General features: G+C 38.8%; 1 protein-coding gene and 2 long non-coding RNA genes across 3 annotated transcripts in view; 1 reads left to right on the top strand and 2 right to left on the bottom strand.

The window, feature by feature from the left end:
- Positions 1-27,165, top strand: part of LOC117529046 (transmembrane protein 132C-like) — a 476,757-nt gene that overhangs the window by 321,155 nt on the left and 128,437 nt on the right. The gene's annotated exons all lie outside the window — the stretch shown is intronic.
- LOC117529049 lies at positions 3,269-25,168 on the bottom strand. Its single transcript, XR_004565923.1, has 4 exons — positions 25,054-25,168; positions 15,453-15,461; positions 7,587-7,591; positions 3,269-3,280 (listed from the first exon to the last, which is right to left on the bottom strand). It is a non-coding gene; the product is annotated as an uncharacterized LOC117529049 (long non-coding RNA).
- On the bottom strand, positions 19,239-24,011 carry LOC117529050. The gene is made up of 3 exons (XR_004565924.1): positions 23,852-24,011; positions 20,797-20,800; positions 19,239-19,249 (listed from the first exon to the last, which is right to left on the bottom strand). It is a non-coding gene; the product is annotated as an uncharacterized LOC117529050 (long non-coding RNA).

The following is a 27,165-nucleotide window of genomic DNA, read 5'->3' as shown; positions in this document are numbered from 1 at the left end:
GTCACCATTCTGCTGATCTTTGAGGCTGTGGTACGGTGGCTGATAGGGGCCACGACACTAGTAAGAAAACAGCAGAAAACACACACACACACACACACAAAAAAAGCCTAATCAATTCAACGGGCAGATGCATCAAAACAATGTATTGAAAATTGAAAAAACCCTGAAAATACCAACTACAGTGCATTCACTGATTCATTGAAACATTCATGTTTTTATACCCGCTTGCTCCAATAAAGGGTCATGGGGGCGTCTGCAGCCTATCCCAGCAGTCATGGAGCGTGAGGCGGATAGGACACCAGTCTATCACAGGGCCACACACTTAGACAAACGTATCCACATGCTCACACACCTACAGTCAACTTACAGTTTTCAATTTACCTAACATGCATGTCTTTGGACAACAGCACATTCAACAATTTAATTTGATAATGTGTCTGCTGCAAGTTCAGACAACACACACAAACACATCTGCTTTGCAAAGTTTCACAACACAATGGAAGTATTAACAGGACAAGCAGGAGTTTCTGTTTGCAGGACCTTGATGTCTACGTTTCAGTGCATTGCAAATATTATAATAAAATGTGAAGATATAGCAAGTGTAGGAATAAAGTCATGACTGAAGAAAAGAATTCAACTTGGTCAGCTCTGCTAACCACTCTAAACTGTGCTTTTTACTTTTTTGGTCCTGCAGCTTATGTTTCAAAGTAACTTGTACGTCAACATGTGCTGCATTATCATCTACAGCCGCAAGATGACACTGTCTACATGAAAATTCAGTAAGGTATATCTTATATTATATTCCAATTCTAAGGTGGAATGTCAAGTATGTATGACATGTATGACAAGCTGTACAAGTTTTTGTACACTGATCTGAATGAGGTACTGTCTGATCCTCACTCTGGAGCAGAAGGTTGTGGTAATACACCTTTAAGGTGTATGCCAACCACTGTAAAGCAAAAAGTAGAAGATTTAAAAGACTAGTACATCCTGAGCCTTGGAGAATGAGCAAAATTATTAAATCATGCTCTCAAACTGAAAGACCACACTTCTGAATAAAGAGAGCGAATAACCTTCATACTTGTTTGTACTTTGTAGGAACTTTGTAGGGGGGTGGCGAGTTAACTACAATGTTTTTGAAAATTTGTAATCAATTAAAAGATATATTTACATTTATTGAGCAAAGCCTGCACATTTCACTTCCCGACTTGTTTGTTCAATAATGACCAGAAGCAGTTTACTCAAGTTTTTTTAATTTACTTTTTGTGCTTCCTACAATAACATTAATGAGCCCATTAGCTTCTGATAGCTAGAGTGGTGTTTGTTACAAAAAAAAGATTAAATAAATTTAGCATGTTATTGCATGAAGCACTAACACCACATCTAAAATTAATACAACTTATAGACCAAATCGACTTATATATGGGGTATTTTTTCCTCTCTTCATGACTCACTTTGGACAGATGCAACCAAATTTTGACTATATTTATTAATTTCAACTTCAAACATTTAAAAAGTGCTTTTTTTACTGAACGAATAAATACCATAAAATAACACTATTAGCAATATGTTCTGCAACCAAAAATGATTGTAAGTTAAGCTCTTATTTCCTCTCTACTTACTCCGAACAAAGCTGTGTCGTACCACAATCTGACTTTTATCAGGTGCTAAATCCGGTTGCCTGCAGACATGTTGGAGATTGGCCATGGAGCCTGGTGGTGTCCGATAAGGAAGCCCTGCTGGCCTTGGGACCCACTGCTCAGAACTTCTGATCTACTTCATCTCCTAATAAATCATCCTCCCAATCCATGAATCCTATTACTGCTTCTTGCTTTGAAGGCATACTTTACACTTGAGGTGCACACTGGGAATTAGCCAAGGGTGTTCTGGCACGCTGGCAGAAAATGAATGCACCGTAATCACCCAGGAGAGCATTGACTTGTGTTAATATAAAATCAAATAATTGAATTATTAAATATTATTGAATTAAATTAAATTGTATTTATTTTTAATTGTTAAATGAAAGCAGTCAGTAACATAAATATAAAAAACTAGATCAAACCCCATCCACTCCAATCTACACCCCACCCCACCCCAAAAACTATATATATTAGCAAATTTATTAAACTAATGGTACATATAAAATCTTGTAAAAAAAAAAAAAAAAAAAAAGCTATTCTGCTAGGTTTCTTTAGTCGGGACGTTGTGTAAAATGTGAATAAAAACAAAATACAATGATTTGCAAATCCTCTTCAACCTATATTCAATTGAATTCACCACAAAGACAAGATATTTAATGTTCAAACTGATAAACGCTGTTTTTGTGCAAATATTTTCTCATTTTCAAATGGATGCCTGCAATATGTTTCAAAAAAGCTGGGACAGTGGTATGTTTACCAATGTGTTACATCACCGTTCCTTCTAACAACACTCAATAAGCGTTTGTGAACTGAAGACAGTAATTGTTGAAGCTTTGTAGGTGGAATTCTTTCCCATTCTTGCTTGATGTATGACTTCAGTTGTTCAACAGTCCAGGGTGTCCATTGTCGTATTTTGCACTTCATAATGCTCCACATATTTTCAATGGGCAACAGGTCTGGACTGCAGGCAGGCCAGTCTAGTACCCGCACTCTTTTACTACGAAGCCACGCTGTTGTAACACGTGCAGAATGTGGCTTGGCATTGTCTTGCTGAAAGAAGCAGGGACATCCCTGAAAAAGATGTTGCTTGGATGGCAGCATGTGTTGCCTCAAAACCTGGATGTACCTTTCAGCATTGATGGTGCCATCACAGGTGTGTAAATTGCCCATGCCAATGGCACTAACACACCCCATACCATCATAGATGCTGGCTTCTGAAGGTTGCGCTGGTAACAATCTGGATGGTCTTTTTTCTCTTTTGTCTGGAGGACACTACGTCCATGAATTCCAAAAACAATTTGAAATGTGGACTCATCAGACCACAGCACACTTTTCCACTTTGCATCTGTCCATTTCAAATGAGCTCAGGCCCAGAGAAGGCAGCGGCGTTTCTGGATGTTGTTGATGTATGGCTTTAGCTTTGCATGGTAGAGTTTTAACTTGCCCTTGTAGATGTAGCGACAAACTGTGTTAACTGACAATGGTTTTCTGAAGTGTTCCTGAGCCCACGCGGTAGATCCTTTACACAATGATGTTGGTTTTTAATGCAGTGCTGCCTGAGGGATAAAATTTCATGAGCATTCAATGTTGGTTTTCGGCCTTGCCACTTACATGTAGAAAGTTCTCCAGATTCTCTGAATCTTCTAATTATATTATGGACTGTAGATGATGGAATCCCTAAATTCCTTATAATTGAATGCTGAGAAACATTGTTCTTAAACTGTTGGACTATTTTTTTCACGCAGTTGTTCACAAAGTGATGATCCTTGCCCCATCTTTTCTTGTGAATGACTGAGCCTTTTGGGGATGCTCTTGTTATACCCAATCATGACGCTCACAATTAGTGTCCTCAGTTCCCAAACACTTATTGAGTGTTGTTAGAAGGAAAGGTGATGTAACAGAGTGGTAAACATACCACTGTCCCAGCTTTTTTGAAACGTGTAGCAGGCATCCATTTCAAAATAAGCAAATAATTGCATAAAAACAATAAAGTTTCAGTTTCACATTAAACATCTTGTCTTCGTCATGTATTCAATTGCATGTAGGTTGAAGAGGATTTGCAAATCATTGTATTCTGTTTTTATTTACATTTCACACAACGTCCCAACTTCATTGGAATTGCAGCAATGTTTCCTTATTTTAGTAAAGTTACAGTGTATATGCTGCATAATTGGCTTGGCACTACATGTGATGCCAAGGCGGTGACATATAGCATGACCTGAGTGCTGTCATTGTGAACAGCGAGATTTATAATGTGCGTCAAAAATACATATTTATGGTGGCTGAGGACCTGAGGGAGAGGAGCATGTTAAAGTAGTGATACACAATAGATTTAATCATTGGCATATCTTTTAAATTGGCTTGTGTAGCATAACAGGATGCTAATGGGCTAATGTTAGCATGAGAACTCTCTAGCATCATAAAACTGCATGCTAACAGGCTAACATTAGCATGAAAGCTTGCTAGTGTCACACAGTGCAAAAGTGTCACATAATGCTATGCTAATGGGCTAACATTAGCATTAGCCCACTGCCTTCAATGTGAATGACAGCATTTATTTTGTGCTTAAAAATCTAGCTACAATTTTGCTTGTAATTTTTTATAGCATATTTTCAGGTAATTTTACATGCTGCCTGAAAGAAATGGCAATGGGACTGTTCTTTTTTTTGTTGTTGTTGTTTTTTGCAAACTGCGATTTGGGCCTTAGAGCATTATGGTGGACAGTTAACACAGTTGTAGGTTATTGGCTAACCTGTCAATACCACTTGGAGTGAAATGTAGTCAAAGGAAGCGTTCCACCCAGAATGCTTATCTCTCTCCCAGCATGTGGCTCTATCAATCGTTGTGTGAGGAGGGGTCTTCTGTTTATGTGATGGATTTATGAGGTATGGGAGCAGAACAGAGGATCCAGGTCAGCAAGAGGTCACAATAGGGTTCAGCATATACCTACTCACCTTGTCCAGATTCACCAGTTTAATTAGTCTGAAGCAGTCACCAGTTTGTTTTTGGTCTATGAGAATAAGTACATGTGCATATACGTGTGTGTGTCTGAGAGACGGAGTAAGCTTGGGGGGGGGGGCTGATGCACAGATGAAACTAAATTTGGTGCTTTTTTAATGATGTGATGATGCAGGGGGGAAAAAACAATGCATGCTTCCCTACTATGTGTCAGTTCAACGAGACAGTCCAAACTAAGTTCAGTTTGTCTGACTGATCTGTCCGACTGACTCACCAGGCCGGAAAAGCCTCTTCTGAACAGTCGGAACAGTCAGAACAGTCCTCACAAAATGGACCATATGTCCTGAGGATACTGCAACATTTTCCTCATCACTGTGATCTTATTTTTCACTGTTGTTGATGGTTTGTGTCCATTCACAGGAAAAAAACATTGTGGCTAAAGGTCAGAATGTTCCTGGAAGAAAACCTAACACAAGAATTGGTGCAGATTTGAAAAGTTACTTCTCAGTTTTGCAAATATCACAGCAATGTCCACAAACAAGATCGGTAAACCTTTCTTCACCAACGAGCCACCTAAGCTGCTGGTTTCTTCAGTCCAACCCAACACCCAGTCCTTACGGGAGCAAGAGAACTGGGCCACCGGGAGAACTCAGTCGGGGTTAAAAACGCAGTAGGGGTGGGGTTAGCCCTGAGGCCGAGCTCATATCGGACCGACTTCTTCTGTATCTGTCCATACAAGCATTGAACAGTTTAGGAATGAGAACACATCCTTGAAAAATGCATGTAATTAAAATTCTACAGGGATTATTTACCATCCACACCAGAAAGAAACTGATAAAAGGAAAAAAAAATCAGAAAGACCTTGTAAACCACCAAAATTTAATCAACACTTCTGTGACCCTTTCGTCTTGAAATATCATCTATCATTGTGTCATTTAAAGACTGTAGATATTTATAACTTTCCCCGACTGCCTGCTACATTAATCAAACTACACACAGTGAGGCTGCATCACATGCGATGTGACGCACTGAATTTGATGTTTCAGAATAATGTTGTCTTCTGTGCTCATGATGGAACTTTATTCTCCTTTATTTTTTCTTCTACAAAATTCTTGTCTCAGGTGCAGCATGAGTGATTATGAGTAAATCTTGATTTATGAGTCTTCTTAGGTTTTTCCAACTTCTCAAAGACTTTGGAGCTTTTGTTTGGTGTGGAGAAGCTTTGTGAGTTACTCTGACATCAAAAACTCTCAAAGTTTTACAGTTGCACGGTTAGTGGGTGTTAAAGTCGCACATTATTTTAAGCGCCGAATTAAACCTGATAACAATCAGGGCCTGAATACTCTGCATCTCAAAGCCTTCTCAAAGAGCTCCTAACTTAGCCTAAAATATCGTGGAAAGGGCTCCAGTCTGAGACAACCAAGAGGTGTCTGAGAGCAGATGTGAGCAAGGAGTGGACAGAAACTCTTGTGTTTGTGAGGAGGCAGGGTTGACCCCTTTGCTAGGTATGACGCAGTCCTCTAATGGCCCAGTCACACGGCATATGACGATTCCTGAATGAAGGGGAAAATAAAAAAATCACAATTCGTTGAGGAAAGGTGGATGAATGAGCTTTATCACCAAATAGCCTGCAAATCAATAGCGCAAAAGGGACAAAAGAGGAACAAAATGAAACTGAAGCTAACGTTCTGTAATGTCTCTGTAGCATGGCCCAAGCAGAGGGTCACCCCTTTGAGTCTGGTCTGCTTGAGGTTTCTTCTTCAGAGGGAGTTTTTCCTTACCACTGCTGCTCTGGGGGTTAGTAAGGTTAGACCTTACTTGTGTGAAACACCTTGAGGAAACTCTGTTGTGATTTGGCACTATATAAATGAAAATAAATTGAAATTGAAAAATGTTGATCTCCATGCTTTAAACGAAATGCACCTGGAGCCACTGTTGGAGCAGTGTGTGTCTGCATCTCTGAGTTCCAGGACTTTGCACTGTGACAGAACTCATAGCACCTGAGTACTGAAGAAACTGCAAACAGCGCGCGTTATCTGATCCACTGTGGAGATCTGTGCGCACATCGGTGGGTCCACCTGCTCTGGTTCCTCATCCAGAACAAAAGAAGGATCATCTCCATCATCAGAATCCTCACTGTCTGACGACATGCTGGGTCCTCTTTCTTGCTCCAATTTAAAAAAAAAAAAATACTCTGGTGTGCCGTGGTGCTGATCTATCACTGTACGTTTGTTCACACTCCCCTTGCTGCTCAATTTCACCATGGTCTTAACAAGAAATGTCATATTGTACAAATTATTATTTTGAAGGTTTTTAGGTTTTAAATGTTATTGCGGTTCATGTTGATTGATCAGTGTTGTTAGTGTTATTGAGTTTTTGTAGTTCAATTGTTTTAGTCAGTTTAGTTAAATCTTATGTTGCTGATACCATGAGTGACTTAAGTGTCATGCTCCTGGTACCATAAGTGAAATGTGTAGTTCTTTTAATTCTTTCTGCCACAGTCTGTCAAATTAAAAGTACCTACTTACAGCAGAATGCAGAAAAGACAAAGCTCTGCGTGTGTGTGTGTGTGTGCGCGCGCAATTTTGATCATGCGCAAACTGGGAAGAACTGACCTTTGCTGTTTGGTATGCTGATGTGCTTTGGGTCAAGGATGAATGACACCAAAACCGTACTTTGATCGGACTAATATTTTTAGAGAGGCTACATATATTAGCTAACAACAGTGAACAATGGACATTGATATTTACATTCTGCATTCAGTCACCAATCCAGCAGGGGGCAGCAAATCATCCATATATTAAAAGCATGACCTTGTGCATGATTTTATTTGGTAAGTTCATAATATAATTGTAAATATGTTAAAAATACATGGATGACACAAGAAAATGAAAACATTTTTCATTGTGGTCCATTTAAAAATCAAGTGACAAAATAGAAGTAAAAATAAAATAATAATAATGGTAATAATGCTGTGTATATGATAACAAGAACTTAACAATTTAGACATAAATTAAGACAGTAAATTAACATAAAAAATTGTAATCAATGGGAAATAAAATGGTTGAGTTCTTCTAAAAACTGCTGAGGACTAAGGTCTGTGGTTCTAAAAACATTCTGGACTCTCACGCCATTCCAACTCATGATAGAAACTTTTTAAATTTATTACCATCCTTGAAAAATGTCACCTACCTATGTTATAAACACTACCCAATCAAGAGCCTGTGGATCCCCACGGGCAACACGCTAGTTAGTATTAGTAAAATGCAGTGGTGGGCACAGATAACCAAAAAATTAACTTTGATAACAGATAAGATAACTGAAAAGTTATCTTTGATAAAGATAAACCAATAAACCACCCAAAAATGTATCCGAAGTTACAGATAACCGATAAATTCCAGTATTGTCTCTGGTACATTTGCAACTACTAATAAACTGAATTTGAGTTTTAATACCACGATCACTTTTGGAAGCATCAAAAGCGACAAAAGACCCAAACAATGAGCCCACACTTCTATGTTTGAACATCCTGCCCCCTGCTAGAAGCTCTTGTTTACTACATGGCTTACAGCACAGAAGCAAGCTGAGAGCAGCCACAAAGCCAGCTCTCTGCCCAATCACAATGCTCTGGTCAGGCAGAGGTCTTGGAAAATAGTCATTCTGACTTATGGTTTGGTATTAATACTGATAGAATAACTCCATTAATGTCAATTCTGTCATTTGTACAAAGTTAACATATAACATATATCTTTTAATGTTGAATAATGCACTAATTCTGAGGTTTTGTAACAAACACAGACAGATCGCAAAGGATTCTGGGTAAAAGTGCCTCTGCTAAACATTGATTGGTTCAGTCATTCATTATGTAAACCAACACGTTAATGTGTCGTGTGTTGGTGTTTACAGATAAATGTGTTTTTGTAAAATATTCCATTTTTTATTTGTAAAACCAGGCATTTTTACGGAGCCCTGGAAGTGTCATCGCAAAATGTTTTGGATGTGGAGAGAATGTCTGCTCATTTTATTAGTGCCATGTGCACGTTTTATTATACTGTAAAACGTGCACTCAATATCGTCTTGACACATAAATGTTGGCTTTACACTGTGCAAGTTTTGGCCTTTTTTCAGATGATTTCTTTTTCAATATTTGCGTATTTCATTCATTTAAAAGAAAAAACAGAAAAGCAGAAATGAATATATTACAAGACATTGAATGAAAAGGAGCAGAGGGAAGAACAACTCTTATATTTTCTGCCTCTTTTTACAATACAAACTTTCAATTTTAAGCATCATTATTCAACATTATTTAACAGATTACATTTTTTGACTTTGTCACATACCACTGACTTATTTCATAATTTTAGCCATTATTTAAAATATTACATTTTTAACAGGTTACATTTTAGACTTAAAACTGTTATGTGGGCCGCTGAAGAGGAGGTACTGCTGGCCCACCACCACCAGAGGGCGCCCTGCTTGGAGTGCGGGCTCCAAGCACGAGAGGGCGCCAGACCCCTGAAGAAGTGACAGCTGTCATTCATCCTCTGCACCAGCTGTCACTCGTTCATCATCATCATCACCACCATAAAAGCCGGACTGCAACTCCACCTCCTCGCCGAGAAATCGCAACTACTGAAGAGGTAATTTCTCTGCTGACTGACACTTTGTGTGTAATAACCTGAACTTCTGTTGCAGCCGTTTTCCTGGAGTGTTGCCTTGTCTGGGGGATTGGCGTTTGGTGTGACAGCGACGGCTTCGCCTCACACCCCAACCCAGATAAGTGGTTAACCAGGAGCTGCACGAGTGTGTGATTGGAGGTGGAGGTGCTCCCTCCTAACTGTGTATGGACTGTGGATTAGTGAGTGTGCGGACTCACACTCATTCATCTTATCTCTGCTTTCTGCCAGCAGTACCAGGGTCGACAGCCGAAGACAGAGGCCACCTGGGGACTCAGGACTTGGCGGCTCCGGTGTTCTTCAGACCGTTGGTGGTGGAAGCCGTGTGAGACGTGGCTTCTCTCTCGTCGGGGGTCTTCTATCTTCGAGCCTGCCCACACATCACCTGGTGTCAATTGACTGTGCAAATTTCTGTGAATTTAGTTGTGTGTTATCACAACATGAAATTGTTACTTTTTGGCTTATGTCCGTTCATTTGCGCCCCCTGTTGTGGGTCCGTGCTATGACACCTTCCCAACAAAAACATTCTAAACATTATTAACAGATTACATTTTAGACTTTGTCACAACCCACTGACTTATTTCATAGTTTCATACTTACGTAATACATCTAGTTTAATACGTTTTTTAAATAATTTAAGCGACCTTGATTCTTTGATTTCTTTGAGGTTGTTCCATAATTTTACACCATTCACTGCAATACTCTGTTCCTTTACTTTGATCTGAATCTTGGTTTTTTAAAGACTTCTATTCCTTTCAAATTATAACTACTTACTCTTTTTTCAAACATATTTTGAATGTTTATTGGCAAGGTATTTTTATTAGCTTGATGCATTGTTTGTAATATTTTCAAATCAACTAAATCATGAAATTTAAGTACCCTATACTTAATGAATAATGGATTAGATGGATCTCTAAAACGACTATTGCTAATCATTTTTAAAGCTCTTTTCTGCAGAATAAATAATGGTTGTGTATAAGTTTTACATGTTGATCCCCAGATTTCTACACAATAAGTTAAATATGGGACAATCAATGAATTGTACAATGTTAATAAACCATAACTATTTAATGAAAATTTTACTTTATGCAAAACAGCAATGGCTTTCACTATTTTTCCTTTTATGTAATTTATGTGTGACTTCCATGTAAGATCTTCATCAATCATGACTCCTAGAAATTTCGTTTCATTTACCCTTTGTATGTCCATTCCATCTATTTTAATGACACATTGTTTTTTTCCACTCTGTCATTAAACAATATGAAATTTGTCTTAAGATTTAGTTACAATCTGTTTATATCAAACCAATGTTTAACTTTTTCCAACTCTGTATTTATCACTTGTACTACTTTCTGTATATCTGATCCAGAGTAAAATAATGTTGTATCATCAGCAAATAATTTTGAATGAACGAATGAAAATAAATTTTCATTCGTGCGAGAATTTTTTTGGACCGAGTTTCAGGTTAATCGCGCGTCCTGCATCATGTACAAGTAGAATACATAGAGTAACAAGCTGCATTTAACATCTCACAACCACCTCTGATCCGCGATCGTATGGTCGAATGAAAATCAGACCTGTTTGATATTATTCTGGTCGGCTGTCGTGAGGGTATCCTGCTGCTGAAGAGCTACAAGCGTCCAACCACTCGCACTGTGCATGTGCAAACACCGCAGACCTGTCTTGTAATGTTTTTTATTGTTTTGCTTTGTTTTTAAACTTTGATGTCTCCCATCAAGAGTTTTTGTAAATTAAGTTAAAAACTTGTGATTTAAAATATCATACAGTGTCTGTTCGGCTTTAGGACAAATACTGCCATGAACTGCCATCAACACTACTGGCCGGTAGATGGCAGTAGAGACCGTGAAAACTTGCCAAAACGAAATTCCAGATAATCCGTGTCTGCTACATTTAAGATGCGTGGAATTATAACGTCGGAACGTCGGAATTATAACAATAACATCTATAAACCCAGAGAATATATTCATGAGAGTTTTAGGCACTAGAGTTTAATGCTGTTGTCCGTGGAGCCTGAACAGAGTGTCTGAAATGCATTTGTCCTGTCGTGAACGTACTGAGATTACTCTATCCTACCGATAATGCACTGCTGGGCACAGCATGTGCTCACTAAAACCTTAAAAATTAGCACATTACTTTAAAACTAAAACATATATCTGATATTTTCAATTTATAAAACTTCAGACATGACAGTAATTTTAAATAACTTGCCCAAAATTAGTTCGGTTAAAATTTGAACCATAAGTTAAAAATGTATGCCTCTGGATGACTTGGGTGATATTGCCAGCATATCAGTATGGTGTTAAAGGAAATGACTTTTTTATGATCAGTTCTTCTTTGCTTGCAGAGGATAGAGCAGTTTTTCATAGAAGTAGCTCTCTTCTGTTTACAGAGGGTGGAACTATACATCTGTTATGAAACTTTTAACAGGTAGGTGCTCAACTGATTTTAAATTTTAAAAATGTTTGCTGCTGTTCAGCTTTGTTTACTACGTTATCGGTCTAAAAATTATCAGACAAAAATTTATCGGAAGATAATTAGTCCAGTAATGCTTTTTAAAGTTATCTAAAAAGATAATCCGTTAATGAAAACATTGTTTGATAATTATCTGTTATCGGATTATTGGAACTGGGCCCACCACTGGTAAAATGTTTGTTAAAAACAGCCCTAGGTTTGCCACATTAGCACTGATTAGTATCTGCATATTGGATACTAAGATATCATCAATGTGCAGTTTGATCAGTGTCAGCTTTGCATGACCCTCAACAGCTGTATGGATGGATGGATGGATGGTCAAAATAAACAAGGAAAGTGAAGGTTTCAGTTTTAGTCTGTGCTACCGCCTGCAACCCAAACACCTCTGCAGAATCAGGCATCGAGGGAAATTAAAGAACTGCTGTCATATTGATTTACTTTGTGGGAAATTGTCAAACTGTGAGTGTGTGAGAGAGTCTAATAATGACCCATCAGCATCATAATATATCTCATAATGCAATAAAAAAAAAAGGGAAACCTCATCAAAACTGTAGCCACACAGTACATTTTGCAGTGTTGAATTAATACTGTGGCAAGTGCATGTGGTCCTATTCAAAATAGTGTAAAATAAACTCCGTTGCAACTCTATTCTACCTGTTCCACTCAATTTAAGATTGTAATGGAGTTGATGTGACGCTATTTTGAACGGGACCATATGCGCTTGTTTGTTAATTTAACACTGCAACATTTATGTTGCATGAGCAGGAACTGATAAATTGGACATTGTAGCGAAACTAAAATAAATACATAAATGAAATAAGGCTAAAGCACTGTATGCTGCAGAAAATGTTTTACAATATGAAGAAACCTACTGTAGTTAGAAAGTCCTTTCAGGGAAAATTCACTTCATCTTAAATCTGTTTCTGCATCTGAAGATTAATATGCAAATTGTTACTTTTAAAAACTATTTCTGTAAGTTATCGTTTTATTAAGGGGTAGATTCTTTCAGTGTCCACGTATAGCAGTTTGCTGTTTGAATGTTTTTCCTTGCAGTTTAGAACCAGTAAAGTTTGCTCGTGGTCAAAACATCCTTCTGGCAACACAGAGTGAGGGGGGAAAATAGATGAAAATGTAAATGAGCGCCTGGTTAGTAACACATTTAGATGATCGAAGCTCGGTGCAGTAATGCTTTGCACAGCTTATACAGTGCATCCAGAAAGTATTCACAGTGCTTCACTTTTTCCATATTTTATGTTACAGCCTCATTACAAAATGGATTAAATTAAATTTTTCCCTCAAAATTGTACTCACAGCACCCCATAATGACAACATAAGAAAGATTTTTATTTTTTATTTTTGCATATTCATAAAAATAAAACTACTAAGAAATCATATCCACATAAGTATCCACACGCTTTGCTCAATACTTTGTTGATGTACCTTTGGCAGCAATTATAGCCTAAAGTCTTCTTGAATTTGATGAAATAAGCTTGTTGCACCTATCTTTGGGCAGTTTTGTCCATTCCTCTTTGTAACACCTCTCGAGCTCCATCAGGTTGGATGGGGAGCGTCGGTGCACAGACATTTTCAGATCTCTCCAGAGATGCTCAATCAGATTCAGGTCTGGGCTCTGGCTGGGTCACTCAAGGACATTCACAGTAATTTTTGGCAAACTGCATGCGGGCTGCCATGTGCCTTTTACTAAGGAGTGGCTTCTATCTGGCCGCTCTACCATACAGGCCTGATTGGTGGATTGTTGCATAGATGTTTATCCTTCTGGAAGGTTCTCCTCTCTCCACAGGACCTCTGACAAAGTGACCATTTCTACACCCTCCCCCAGATTTGTGCCTCGAGACTATCTTGTCTCAGAGGTCTACAGACAATTCCAGCCCAGTCTTACACTTTTTTCGTGCCCGCATCACAAAAATGTCACTCATTTCATAACTGTTTTTTTTTTTTAATTTTACTATTTCTAACCCTACCCCATTTCCTAACTGTAACCATAATGTAAATGTCTCCCTTCCCCTAATCCTAACCAGAACCCCCCAGATCCCTTCCCCTGTCACCCTGCACTTCGTGCTTCTGTCATGAAATGAATTTGTGCCTCATCACGAAATTGTTGCCTTTTCATGATGGGCACGAACTAATAGATTCATTTACTTTGCGTGATGCCATCACAAACTTCCGTGAGATTGGGTTGCTTTGACTTCACGCTTGGTTTGTGCTCTGACATGCACTGCCAACTGTGGGACCTTATATGTAGACAGGTGTGTGTCTTTCCAAATCATGTCCAGTCAACTGAATTTACCCCAGTTAGACTCAAATTAAGCTTTAGAAACATGTCAAGGATGATCAGTGGAAACAGGATGCACCTGAGGTCAACTTTGAGCTTCATGGCAAAGGCTGTGAATACTTATGTGCATGTGATTTCTTAGTTTTGTATTTTTAATAGCTTTGCAAAAAAAAAAAAAAAAAAAAACTTTTTTCACATTGTCATTATGGGGTATTGTGTGTAGAATTTTGTGGGAAAAAATGAACTTACTCCATTTTGTAATAAGGCTGCATAATTTCTACCCCTGTTGATTTTGTAATTTACTGCCCCTTACCAAAACCCAAACCATTATATTCCTCATTTTGGATTCATTAAAAGTCGCAACAAAAACCAAGCCTGGGACCCTCACAGACAGTGTCCATCTTGTGAAAGGTCACAACTGTAGCTTGTATACCACTTTTATACCATGGGGCGTTTACAGTAGGTGTGGTTTAGGCTCACATTTCTAATGTTGCTGGCTCACCAACAGGGGGAGCTCTCCTTGTTTCTGAAACTTGCACATATGGTGGAAGTGACTCGTATATTTCTCAGAAACTTCCAAACAAAACACTTGATAACCAACATAGAATAAGGAATTAGCACAGATATTATCTAAGAGCTGTAACATAACAAAATGTGCAAAAAGTGAAGCGCTGTAAAACTTTCTAGGTTCACTGTATGGTGGAGTAACAGGGTTCCTTTTTGCTCGCACATCTGTCCACTATGAAATCTCTAAGCACTCTGTCAAGAATGAACGTAAAGAATTCTTCGGGTCACAATTCCCCACAGCTACATTTGCAGACATATGTTTACATACACCTTGTCTAGACACATTCCAACTCGGTTTTCCCAGATTGTGCATATTCCATTAACTCAAAGTGTGCGTGCGTGCGTGCGTGTGTGTGTTAAAGTATGAAATAAAATGTTTGGTGACTTTCTAGATTCACAGACAGAAATCTGTAATATTAAAAATGTTGAGGTGAATTTCCAATCACATATCATCTGTTAAAGGTGGACTGAAAAAAAAAAAATTTGTACAATCTGACACATTTCTTGTTAATCAACAGCAAGGCTTAATAATAACGGACCATGGTGAAATTCAGCAGCAAGGGGAGTGTGAACCAAAAACAAAAACTCAGAATAAAAGGCCTAAGTTTAATCAAATAGTTCTCAGGCCACATTACACAAAACCACAAAACCATAAATCACGCACATCACAGGCTTTAACAGCAGCAGGCGGCTACCGGGAGGCATGTAATAAAAAGAACAACTTCATCTAATCCCTTGTCATCTGTGTCCATGTGCAAGGAACAGAAGGATTGTCATTTCTGGTGGAGAGTTTAAACTCCGAGGGGGGAGATTAGCTAGTCACACTGAGCTGATCTTATTGTCCAGGATAAGAGGATGAGCACCATGGCCCTCTGGAGAATTTTACTAACCTTTCTACAGCTCGCAAAAATCAATAAGGGGATAGACGAAGTGTAAGCCGTGCTCGTAACTCTCAGCTGCTTCATGGGAGGCGTTTAGTGGCCAGTAGTTAAAAAGGATATTGTGGCGTGGAGCGACTCCCACGTCCAGACGTCTCCTGAAACCTTGTTTTAAAGGAATTCACTCCGGTGGAAAAAACCAGTGGAGGCCTTTTGTACAAACAACAGGATTGCTTTTGTAGGCAGCCTGTTAGAGCCCTGAATCACCTCTGTTTGCGCTATCACAGGGCCACAATTTGGACACACTGATTGCCAATGAGTGCCAAATTGTCAACATGAAAATCCTGGTTCATTCTTGCTGATCGGATGACTTCCAGCTGTTGGTATGAGCAGAGCCTGCTTACTTTACAATCTTTTCAAGAGGTTGCCATCAGTGTGCACGACTGGTGCGGAAATCCACAGGAGTCATGAGTGGTCAAGTGCATTAGTAATTAGTCTATGGACCCATCAGGGTTTCAGTACCACTTAAGGGAACTAAACAACACTTAAAGGTACAGCCTCAGCATATCATGGCCTACACAGAATGTATGGTGGCCATTCCACAGTGGCAGCTACAGCCAAGTCGAGGTCAATGAAGGATCACACGGGGTCAACATTGGGGGGAAAAAATACTCCAAACATACTGAAAAGTATACCACATTATTGATCATAAAGATTCCAAAAAGGCATAGTTTGGACTATCTGTGATTAAATTTTGGAGTTATCGAGTAAGAACAGCAAAAACTGTGACAAAGGTCAATGTCAGTTTGTTAATGGGTCAGGAGTTAGTCGCTGCCCAATTTTGGTAAAATACAATGCAAATTATTAGTTAAGCTAATAGGATTTTAAAATAGAATAGTTTGCACCATTTGTTATACTTAGCTATTACATTTTCTATCACGGTTGACTAGATCCTTGTCACTTGATTGGTGGGTTGTATATGTCATGTGACATGGATTATTCAGATAATTTGCCATTTTGTTTCACTGACCTTGCAATAATTCTTTTTAGCGTGCAATTTTGGTGCTATATGAAATGTGCTATTGTACACCCCGTTCACCACGCATGCTCACACTACCATTCATTGAATGGGACATTCTATCTTTCCCCTCATACAATATTCGTACCATTGAACTCATAAGCATTCATTATTTGTATAAGTTGTGTGCTATACAATCCAGTGCATGTTGACCTTGTTTGACCATTACTTTTACAGCCAAGAATTCAACATACTCAAAACTATTCCATTTTTTAATGGTCTCAAACAAGCTGCGTCAGGACTAGATTATGTTTACTGCAGGAGAATATCTGTGAAAACCCTCAGAGAATCGTGGGACTTTTTGTGTGTTTGTAAGTAAAGTTTTTGGGAGCTTTTACAATAGTGTGTAGATTGTTTTTGTGATGAATTCTTCCCTTTGATGATGTTTAACATTAAATTTCAAACAATAAATGTAAAAGGTAGACTAAAAGCTTGTTTTGCACTATATGGCCCCTTTAACTATTCTTATTTGATCAAGACTATTTCATTGTCAAATCTGCTCCTTGAAAGTTAAAATGTCGGTGAAAAAATGTAATGAATCAAAGCTTCTTTTGTTTTTAACACAGCGTTTGATGTCAACATATGTTGCTCCATTTAATTAACATCCTTAAGGCCTAAACAAGCTTTCAGTTCAAAATTACGCTGGGTCACGCAACAGAATCACAATTTAACAGCATTTTTATGATTGTTTAAGGAAAATAAATGATTTTTATGCATGTCATAGTTTCTGCAGGTATCAGCAAATCTACTTTAACCCTCTGGGGTCCGAGGGCATTTTTTAGACAGTTCACTCGCCTGGCATGAATGTTTTATTATTGCTGTTAACAGCTCTCCCTGCATCCCACAATCAAGTTTTATGTCTCTTTTTTCAGGACAACCTGTTCTTTCATAATATATATGCTTTTGTTGTGTTTTATAAGTGTAATAAAGGTTTACAATCAGAAATAACAAAGGAAAAAGTAAAGCGCAAAAAGTAATTTTCCACATACATGTATTCAAAACACACAGCAAACTAAAATAAACTGTTTTGACACTTTATAAAGGTAATTTGAGGTCTTATGTGAAAGACTGTACAACAAAAAAGTTCAAACAATAAACACAAAAGCACATTTTGAATAATATATAAAAAAAATGGTCTATGCATTTTGTTTGCCTTCAACTCAGAGCAATTTCTGTCTGCTATTACACAAAGGTCACATTACAAATTTCTACTGTGTTTTGGAGTGTTCTGTCTGACTCTGCAAGCAGCTTTCATTTCACACTTTGGTTCCTTACAGTATGAGGAGCAGCCCCTCTCCCTCACCTCATTGATACGGTAAACAGTGCTTTACACCAGAGGGAGAGAGCCACAGAGTAATCCAGTAACATTCAAATGCAAACTAGTGGAGCAATCCTGATAGCTACACACTCTTTGTTTGAGCACGTGAGATTGTCATCAGAGGCTCTCCATCTGCTCCGTCTGCTTTCACTTTCACTGTGCGTAATGGCGCAGGGTGCATTGGAGGAGTTAGGGGGCTATTCAAACAGGCCAACTAGTAAGATGTCACTCCTGAAAACGATCTTTGGCTTTTCACGTGAGGTAAATCTGTCCTGCGATTGGATTTTGGAAAACCATGTGACGGTGAACCAATTCCGATTGGACACTCACATTGCGCACGTCATCACACAGCTTCTGTGAGGAGTACAAAGATGGCCGACGGTGGATCGAAAGTCTGGGGAGTTAACTTTTCAGCAGAAAAAAGTAAATTTCTATCTCATATCATTTAAGAAGTTATAATTTAGTAAAGCTTGGTCCCAGCCATTGTATATGACGGCGTCGGCCCCAGAGGGTTAATTCTTCTTAATGCTATTCTAAACATTCTAATGTCATACACAACTCATGTCTGTAACTATGGATACAACACAGTAAAATCGCCAGTGTTAATTTAGCACCGACAGTGTACATATGGTCCCACTCTGACCAGAGCGGGACCATATGTACACTGGTAGTGTCAATTTAACACTCAGTGTTAGTTTTACACTGGTGATTTTACTGTGTTCATGTACACATGGTAAAATTATAAAATACCCATGTCCCAAATTGTGAATTCTCACCATTCAACTTGGAAATGCTAATCTTGGATATATAAGAAAATCTATACAGTTTCAATAAACCTCATCACTCTGATTTGAATAAGAAATGCTTCACGAGATGGCTTAAATTAAGCAAAATTAAAATAGTCAAAGGCATCCACATAACCATGCTTCTGACATTGTGTCACTACGTGGACACAGAAAGCATGACACCAGTGCCTCAGGTGGCGTCACTTATCAAAGTGAAACTGTGGTTTGTGAAATGTTTGGAGGTCGTTTTTGTCCTTTATGTGGTTAGAGTTTTCTTGGATGACACACTGGAAACATCTTCAGGACCAAGTTGGGAACTTCTGGAGCCCTCTGCTGTGGTGCGATAAGCGGCGTGTTTTGAAAAACAAAAACGGACGCCGTTGTTTCAAGCGCGTGAGGATGTAATGATTATGAGCTAAAGTTAAAATTGAGGCCAGACATACCCGGCGCCGCTCTGAAATCGTGAAACGTGGGACTTAAAATGTTGAATTTCTGCGCCGTGATAATGACTCCAATTTACCGGAAATGTTTGTGGGCCCCTATTTGGCTTCGATTGGCTTTTCCTGATATGGTGCAGAGTGGCAATACTGCCGTCTGATTGGTTAATGCACAAAGCCACATCTGTTTCATGCAGAAAGCCTGATTTCTCTCATTTCACACACCGTTTGAGAGGAATATGGGAAAAACACCGTGCAGAGGAAGGCAGAAAATAGACCAGCATGCAATTGAGAAAGGGAAGATGAATTAATCAGAAGGATAAGAGTAATAACGAGGAAATGAGGAAAGAGAAAAGGGAGTATGGAGAGAGCGAAGAGGGGAAGAGAAATGAGAGACGGAATAAGCAATGAGGGACAGAAAATATAAGAGACAACAGATGTCAGATTCAGAGAAGAAATGCAATATTTCACTTTTTTTTTTGTCTTTGTTGACTTCCTGCAAAAATCAATTTGACCTGGCAGAGCTGACGTAGACAGTCTGATAGTTCTCGTGGGAAATCCTCATCTTATTTGATCTGCCTCGTCACTCTGTCATTTTATGATCTCTGTCTGTCAGCATTTATCACTTCATTCCACACGAGTCAAACAGGAAGCGCTGAATATGGAGCGCCTCCATTCACCCGATATCACAAATGTACAATCCGTGCCGGTCATGTCTTAGGAGTGCCGTACTTTTGTTCCTGACAAGTACAAGAGTGTGTGGATCACCCAGCTGTCAATGGGGAGAATATAGGACTTGTACGGTGGCCCGGAGAGGCCACAATACTCCCAGTTGAAAGACACCTGCAGCAATTCCAGAACAGGTATTTACATCAAATACTGTCTTTCAATTTCTCAACATTTTTGCAAGCACAGAATTCAGACAAATACAACCTGCAGCACATGCCACAATTAAATTTGATAACACGTTTGCTGCAAGATCGCACAAAAGATGCAAAAACAGACGCTTTGCAAAACTCGACAACACCACAGGGAAGTTCAAGCAACACAAAAGTTTTCCACCCAGTGTGTTTCATAGCTCTGCTATTGTATAGTTAACTGCATAGCAGAGCTCTGGTTTGTTTGGTCGACAGCACAGACCTGGATGGTGAAGATGACTCTAATTATGATTTTTCTCTTAAACTAGCTATGTTTTTTGTGTGTTATTTTATTTGCAAGTCAGTACACATCTTCTGGGCAGGAACCTCATTTTTGTGTTGCTCGTAATTCCATTGTGTTGTAACTGTTTGCTTGGTGTCTGTGTTTACAACCGACACTTGGTAATAATTATGAAACAGTGTCATAACTACAAGTCACTAACTCAATAAATTGGTAAATGATTTGTCAGATTTTAACTCATTACAGGTGCACTCGTAAATTGCAAATCATCATACTTAAAAGATAAGTAAAAGTTTAAAAAGTGAAAGCTAATTGATAAAGACTTTAAGTTATAATTCATGTAAATTGTAATTATGAGATCCTGAGTCATTAGATTACATTAGATAGAACTTTACTGATCCCTTGGGAAGACTCCCTCAGGGAAATTCAGATTCCAGCAGCATTATATAGCAGCACACAGGGTAAGAAGTAAAAACAGTTGGCAAATATAAATATAAATACACAACATACTGAACAATACTCATAAATATGATCTGCCAATTCATAACGAGATGCTCAGTAATAATTCTGAGATACTACGCCATAATTACAAGAATGCTGAAATAAGTAATAATTGAGATGGTAATTCATAATTACCTCAGAATACTCATTAAGTACAGATAATACAGCTAATTAGGTATAAGAAGTCATACAAGATGCTAAGTCACAATGATGAGATATTGTGTAACAGTAATGAGATGACTTTTAATTACAAATGCTAATTCATAATTATAGATACTAATTACCAGGTACTAAATAAATATGACTTGGCATTCTGTGATGTCATGTTATATTGGAGATATTAGGTAATATTATATAAGTATAAGTATCTGACTTTTTTTTTTTTTTTGCAAAAACCTGATGGATTTGAATCACATGTGCTTGCATGAGCCAACCTTGAACCTTCGTGCGCATGCGTGACGTTTTTCACACCTGTCGATTGCGTCAGTTGCTGGCAAGCAGCATTTGTGTGATGACGTGTGTAGTGCTCTCGATGGATTTTCATTGCAAGGAAAATGGCGGAACTACTGGAGCAGTGCTACTGCATCAAATTTTGCCAGAAACTGGGCGACAACCAGGTGGAAACCATTCGGAAGATTCAGACCATACACACACACCTTCGGCCTCAGGGTGGATTTTTCTCACGAAAACACCTTTACACAACATATTAACAACTTAAATATCACAGAGATTCAATGGGAAGACCATTGCAGGTCACAGCAAGCTCATTTGTGCCTAATCTATTTTCTAAGATTCAGAATGGTGTCCAAAATGGCCACCGATAGAACCTTATCATTAAAATACATAGTAGGAACAAACAATAGACTTAATAATGACAGAAATCATTAGTGTTTTAGTTAATAAAAACACAATTTTGGTGGCCATCTTGGACGCCATCTTGGATAACTGGCTTGAGGCCAGTTTTTACTTTTGAGAACATCCTGATTGTGTTTTGGGGTCATCTAAGGAACCTAAAAAAGTTGGTTTGGTTTAGTCCTGGGGGAGGTGCAAAGGTAGTGGTCATAGCTCCCCTAGTAGAGGGAAATTCTGCAGTGAATGATGTCTTTCCGTCATTGCTGTCATGCAGACAAACTACAGGAGGAAGTGCATGTGCGCATGCATGAGGTTTTGAGTTTACCTGTGACCCATCTTACATTACCATCTATAACATTGCTTGTAAATCACTCCCAAATCGGCCAAATATCGGTCATAGCATCTGATCCCTTCTATTTCTTCCCCTCAGGGGTTGAAATTCTAAATTGTTTCCAGACAGTGTGAATTTTGATCATATTGACAATAACATATTTTGAATCCCTTATCTAAATGGTAAGGAATAAAACTATAGTGGTGCAAAAGAAAAAAAAAAGTGGCACTATGCTTTCAACATTTTATGATTTGGATTCTGATAAATTGGATTTACTGTATCTTGTGATTTATATACTGAATAATCATGATGTTATTAATAATAATAAATACAATAACTATTTATGGTGGGCTTTCCCAAGAATGAAATCACTAAACAAAATAAACTAACCCCAATGATTAAAAAGGACACTACAATAATGTGCAAAAATAATCCCAAATTAAGAATTGAGAATACAGAAAAATTGTGGAATTTATACTACTGTGCAACTTGTTTGTTTGTTTTTTTTTTCCTCTTCAAGAGGCATTTTTTGACACATGCAACTTGTACTCTGGGAAATACAGTAAGTGAGATCTAATTATGAGCCAACATTTAAGAGAAAAGACGACCTAACCCCGAGGGGGGGAAGAGTCTGACAGAACTGTGTTTTATGTCCATTTTCCCCTCTGTTGTGTTGTCTTTTACCTTCCTAACGGTTGGTTCCACCAGTGGCTCACTAACAACAGCCTTCTCCGAGCTACACGCTCCACATTTCAGCTCTGCTGTTTAATACTGTGGAAGAGGAGTGTGGAAGTCCAGCTCCGTTAGATACAATAGAATCTCATTAGTATCACAGGAGAGCCCTGAGATGCTGAAGGTCATTAGAGAGAAGCCTGGACTCCCCTGGGATGGAAGGAAGCACAAGAAATATGCTTCCTGCTTGGCCAAGCACTGATTTATTAATCATTAAGATCCGATGACGGTGCCTGTGCCAGGCTAAATGACCTCATTACACCCACAGGTTAGCTGTCGCCGAACTACAATAGTAAGACGAAGATGACACCATTTGTGCACCCTGACTTTTACGGCCGCAGAGAAACAAGCAGTGAGATGAGACATCTGTTGACACCAGGATTTAGTCATTACAGACCTGATTATGCTTGAGGTCTTGAAACCAATTAGAGCCAAAATGTACTCCATGCAGAGAACAAATAATTACTCAGAAATGTAGAATTTACAGGAACTGTCTACACACATTTGTCACATAATGAAGTTATCAATAAAGTTGTTTGGATGGAAGCCCCATGAGCAGGAACGTAAACTGCAAAAGCATCTGCACAGGAAATGTGTCAGTGTTACATTTGTGGTGTTAACACATTCCACTGTGAAGTGTTAAGGTTCTGGTAACGGATGGGAATCGATGCCAATTCTTTATTAATTCCATTATCGATTCCTGATCAGTTTTCTGTGTGTTGGAAAATGTAGATCTGCACAGGTTTTTGACATCAATGCAGATGTTTTCCTTGTTAGTAAATGTAGAGTTTGGCGTCATGATGTTACGCAACTGTTGGGGAAAAAACATGGCGGCATTGAGAAGAGGAATTGATGACATCTGATTCACATCCTTAATTCTGGTGTTCATTTCAACTGAATTTATGTGCAGAGGAGGGACCCAGGGTATATAGGGAGAAGGATGCTGAGGATGGAGCCATCAGGCAGGAGGAGAAGAGGGAGGCGAAAGAGGAGGTTTATGGATGTGCTGAAAGAGGACATGCAGGTGGTTGGTGTGACAGAGGAAGTTACAGAGGACTGGGTGAGATGGAAACGATTGATCTGCTGTGGCGACCCCTAACCGAAAGGTGTGAACACTAAATCCCACTGTTAATTAAATTCTTTAAAATTTAAACTTTATTTAACCTGGTTAGTCCTACTGAGATCAAGATCTGTTTGACAAGGGAGACCTGGCAATTATAGAGTTTCCAGTTCACCTAACCTGCATGTCTTTGGATGCAGGAGGAAGCCGGAGCACCAGGAGGGAACCCACACAAGCATGGAGAGAACATGCAAACTCCACACAGAAAGGCCATAGGTGGGAATCGAACATGTGACCTTTTTGCTGTGAGGCAACAGTGCTGACCACAAACCCACCGTGCTGCCAAACTCTACAAGTGTTATTTCTGTCAAAAAATGAGTGAGAAATGACAATAAAGAAGTTCTTGAGCACACAGCAAATTAAAACAGTTAAAATGTAACCGCAGTGTGTGTCAGCAACATCTGGGGTTGATCTGATAGTGGAGCTGCGACTCTTCAGAATCAAAATTGGCCATAAAAGAATTTTACGATGTCTGTCCGTCTGTCCATCCTGTAACCTTAACATTTCTGGATGATAGCTGATGAACTGTTGTATTGATCTGAAATTTGTATGATGGGTATGTGGTAGATAGAGGAAGTCACCTATAGAAATTCAGAACAGTCACACAACCAAGATGGCTGCCATGGCAGCCATTTTGAATTTCATTTCCAAACGATAACTAAAGAACTGCTGGAGGAATTGAGCACCGCAGTCTCATTTGGGGATTGGCGCTAAAGGGGTCAAATATGATGCATATGATGTAATATCTCTACTTCTGGGGAAAAAACATGGCATCTGAGTTTTTGGGCAAATTACACACAAAGTGAGAATGCAAAGAAAAAGTAACGATGCGGTGGGAAAGTGGACATGTGTTGTGGTTTGTTTATGACCCGGAGCTCAAACATGTCAAGGCGGATTTGCAGGCAAGACAATGCAGCTACCCTGGTTAGCTGTATAGGCTAACACTTACCGACATGACGTCTCCCACTCGCTTCGTCTTCTCTTTTCCGCTGGGAACTGAAAAAAAAAAAAACACTTTTTGCGACTGCTTCGGTGATTGCAGCCGAAAACAAAACAGTACACCATTTGTCCATGTGAAGTTATGCTGTGTATATATTGCACAATGGGAGTGGAGGTCCCCATAAGTGGTCAGATCCTGCAATGTCATGCAGGGTTCAAAAGAGACTGCGTTGCCCTATTGGTCTGAAATTTCCTTGGTAGGTCTTTGGTGGATAGAGGAAGACAGCTATTGAACACATGCTTCACTCCACCACCAAGATGGCTGCTGACGGCCATCTTGATTTTCATTTTCCATACATTAACTCAAAAACACAGTCATGGATCATCAGCACCTTTGCTGTGTATGTTCAGACTTGGTACCTACTCAAGCCTATTGGCTTTGGTTGCGCTTTGATATTTTCTTCCATTTTGAAACATGTCACTTTTACCAGAAGGACCATCTTGTGAGATGTTCTATGTTTAATATTGTGTTTTCAGTGATAACCATTCCAACACAGGGACCTTTTTTAACTACTCCACATCGGACATTTCACACCTTCAAGTAAATTGGCCTAAGGGTTACTGCTGTTTTTTTTTTTTTTTTTTTTTTTCAAGAAAACACTGTCATTGTTAACTACATTATATGAAAGCCCACAAGTTTTTACATAGTAAATATAAATTGCATGGGTTTTTGAATTATACTATCAACTTTGCTGTTTGTAAACTTTCCATTTTCATTTGGGGAAATGGTCGCCTCAGTGTTCAAGAGGCAGGCTTATGACCACAGGGTCATGGGTTTAACCTTAAATCAGAGAGGAAAACATAGGTGAGAAAGCAACATAACAGCACTTATTTCACTTTCGTTGTCATTAATTTTCAAGTCCAGACTTAAGACGCACTTATTTTCCCTTTCATATGGCTAGTATACTGGTACAGTTTTGTTTTACGCTTTTTACTCTTTTAATTAATGTTATTAGTAATCGGAGCGGGCCGCGGCCTCAACTTTACCTAAATTCTGGGTCTTTTAGTGAAGTTTAGGGCTAGTAGCCGGCGATCACCTTAGTATTTCTTCTGTTTGTCTTGTTGTTTAATTCTGGCAAATTATATAGTATTTCTTGTCTTTCTGATGCCTGATTCTGTTTTTTCTCTCTGTTTAAGGTGCAGCTCCATCCAGAGATGGGAGTTGTATTTGTGCTGGCAACCCTCCTGTCCTGTGCGCCAATAGCATTTCTTGTATTTGTCCGTGAATTGTTCTGTGAATTGTTCTGTAATTTATGTCTGTAGCATGGCCCAAGCAGAGGGTCACCCCTTTGAGTCTGGTCTGCTTGAGGTTTCTTCCTCAGAGGGAGTTTTTCCTTACCACTGTTGCTCTGGGGGTTGGTAAAGTTAGACCTTACCTGTGTGAAGCACTTTGAGGCAACTCTGTTGTGATTTGGCACTATATACATGAAAATAAATTGAAATTGAAATTAAATTAATAAGGTGCTCTTTAGCAAGATCCTTAATCCCCACGCTACACCTGGTGTGCAGTTGAGCACAATTGCTGAAAGTAACTGATTTATTTATTTATTTAGCCAGGTTAATCCCATTGAGATCGAGATCTCATTTACAAGGGAGACCTAGACAATTTTGCTTAAATGCGCAAATGATGCTTAAAATTGAAAGATTGTATTGTAAAAAGGGGCAGAAAATATAAGACTTGTTCTTCTCTCTGCTCCTTTTCATTCAGTGTCTTGTAATGTACTAATTTCTGCTTTTCTTTTAAATGAATGAAATAAATATCGAGAAAATTTTTTTTTTTAAGTTTTCAATCCACCCAACCTGCATGTGTGGGAACCCACACAAACACAGGGAGAACATGCAAACTCCACAGAGAAAAACAACAGGTGGGAATCAATCCCATGACCATCTTGCTGTGAGGCAACAGTGCTAACCACTAAACCACCACTTTAACACCTTACACCGGTGTTGGAAATTTGTAACATCTAAAAATATTTTGACACTGGCGCAGGTGTTGAACATTTTTAGCACCTGATGGTGTCAAGTAGTGTTGAAATTCAACCCTGCACACGGTTTATATTTATTACACTGTGATGTTACAATGCTAACACTTGAAAGAAGGCTGCAAGCTGTTTACCCATTTCAACACTTTGAAAGTGTTGTAATCATACAGTTACTTAGTTTAATGCAATCTGATAGAATAAAGCAGAAATTATTCATTCAAAGAGCTAATTTAGTGTTTTAGTCTGCTTTTGTCTTCTTTTTACATTTGGGAAATGACCAAAGCTGCACCGGCAGATGCACAAGTGTGGTATTTTTTTTAGTTTCAAGTGCATGCATGGGATTGAGTGACAAGATGCTGATGAAAGC

Source organism: Thalassophryne amazonica, chromosome 17 (assembly GCF_902500255.1).
Source record: "Thalassophryne amazonica chromosome 17, fThaAma1.1, whole genome shotgun sequence".
Lineage (NCBI taxonomy): Eukaryota > Metazoa > Chordata > Actinopteri > Batrachoidiformes > Batrachoididae > Thalassophryne > Thalassophryne amazonica.
The sequence above is the reverse complement of the archived record's forward strand: the minus strand, read 5'-3'. Positions and strand labels throughout refer to the sequence as shown.